We start from the raw sequence: 2,500 nt of genomic DNA on the forward strand, positions 1-2,500 counted from the left end.
GGTGTCCAACCAGACGGGGCTCTCACCCTCTATGGCGTCCCGTTCCAGGGAACTCGGAAGGCACCTCACCAAAAGCATCCTCTACAAATTACAACTCGGGCCCGAGAGCCAGATTTCAAATTTGAGCTGTTGCCGCTTCACTCGCCGTTACTGGGGCAATCCCTGTTGGTTTCTTTTCCTCCGCTTATTGATATGCTTAAGTTCAGCGGGTATTCCTACCTGATTCGAGGTCAACATTCAGAAGTTGGGTGTTTTACGGCGTGGCCGCGCCGCTCTCCAGTTGCGAGGTGTTAGCTACTACGCAATGGAAGCTGCGGCGGGACCGCCACTGTATTTGGGGGACGGCGTTGTGCCCGCAGGGGGCTTCCGCCGATCCCCAACGCCAGGCCCGGGGGCCTGAGGGTTGTAATGACGCTCGAACAGGCATGCCCGCCAGAATACTGGCGGGCGCAATGTGCGTTCAAAGATTCGATGATTCACTGAATTCTGCAATTCACATTACTTATCGCATTTCGCTGCGTTCTTCATCGATGCCAGAGCCAAGAGATCCGTTGTTGAAAGTTTTAATTTATTTGCTTGTTTACTCAGAAGAAACATTATAGAAACAGAGTTAGGGGGTCCTCTGGCGGGGGCGGCCCGTGTTACGGGGCCGTCTGTTCCCGCCGAGGCAACGTTATAGGTATGTTCACAGGGGTTGATGAGTTGTATAACTCGGTAATGATCCCTCCGCTGGTTCACCAACGGAGACCTTGTTACGACTTTTACTTCCTCTAAATGACCGAGTTTGGAGAACTTTCCGGCCCTGAGTGGTAGTTGCCCACCTCTCTGGGCCAGTCCGAACGCCTCACTGAGCCATTCAATCGGTAGTAGCGACGGGCGGTGTGTACAAAGGGCAGGGACGTAATCAACGCAAGCTGATGACTTGCGCTTACTAGGGATTCCTCGTTGAAGAGCAATAATTGCAATGCTCTATCCCCAGCACGACGGAGTTTAACAAGATTACCCGGGCCTTTCGGCCAAGGAAGTACTCGCTGGCTCCGTCAGTGTAGCGCGCGTGCGGCCCAGAACATCTAAGGGCATCACAGACCTGTTATTGCCTCAAACTTCCATCGGCTTGAGCCGATAGTCCCTCTAAGAAGCCAGCGTACTGCCAAAGCAATACGGGCTATTTAGCAGGTTAAGGTCTCGTTCGTTATCGCAATTAAGCAGACAAATCACTCCACCAACTAAGAACGGCCATGCACCACCACCCACAAAATCAAGAAAGAGCTCTCAATCTGTCAATCCTCATTGTGTCTGGACCTGGTGAGTTTCCCCGTGTTGAGTCAAATTAAGCCGCAGGCTCCACCCCTGGTGGTGCCCTTCCGTCAATTTCTTTAAGTTTCAGCCTTGCGACCATACTCCCCCTGGAGCCCAAGCACTTTGATTTCTCGTAAGGTGCCGAACGGGTCAAAATATAACACCGTCCGATCCCTAGTCGGCATAGTTTATGGTTAAGACTACGACGGTATCTGATCGTCTTCGATCCCCTAACTTTCGTTCCTGATTAATGAAAACATCCTTGGCAAATGCTTTCGCAGTAGTTAGTCTTCAATAAATCCAAGAATTTCACCTCTGACAATTGAATACTGATGCCCCCGACTGTCCCTATTAATCATTACGGCGGTCCTAGAAACCAACAAAATAGAACCACACGTCCTATTCTATTATTCCATGCTAATGTATTCGAGCATAGGCCTGCCTGGAGCACTCTAATTTTTTCACAGTAAAAGTCCTGTTTCCCCGCCACACCCAGTGAAGGGCATGGGGTTCCACAGAGGGAAAGGCCCGGCCGGACCAGTACACGCGGTGAGGCGGACCGGCCAGCCAGGCCCAAGGTTCAACTACGAGCTTTTTAACCACAACAACTTTAATATACGCTATTGGAGCTGGAATTACCGCGGCTGCTGGCACCAGACTTGCCCTCCAATTGTTCCTCGTTAAGGGATTTAAATTGTACTCATTCCAATTACAAGACCCAAAAGAGCCCTGTATCAGTATTTATTGTCACTACCTCCCCGAGTCGGGATTGGGTAATTTGCGCGCCTGCTGCCTTCCTTGGATGTAGTAGCCGTTTCTCAGGCTCCTTCTCCGGGGTCGAGCCCTAACCCTCCGTTACCCGTTGCAACCATGTTTGGCCAATACCCAAACATCGAAAGTTGATAGGGAAGAAATTTGAATGAACCATCGCCGGCGCAAGGCCATGCGATTCGAGAAGTTATTATGAATCACCAGTGAGCCCCGGAGGGCATTGGTTTTTAATCTAATAAATACATCCCTTCCGAAGTTGGGATTTTTAGCATGTATTAGCTCTAGAATTACCACGGTTATCCATGTAGTAAGGTACTATCAAATAAACGATAACTTATATAATGAGCCATTCGCAGTTTCGCTGTATAATTGCTTATACTTAGACATGCATGGCTTAATCTTTGAGACAAGCATATGACTACTGGCAGAA

Source organism: Fusarium falciforme, chromosome 5, assembly GCF_026873545.1.
Source record: "Fusarium falciforme chromosome 5, complete sequence".
Taxonomy (NCBI): domain Eukaryota; kingdom Fungi; phylum Ascomycota; class Sordariomycetes; order Hypocreales; family Nectriaceae; genus Fusarium; species Fusarium falciforme.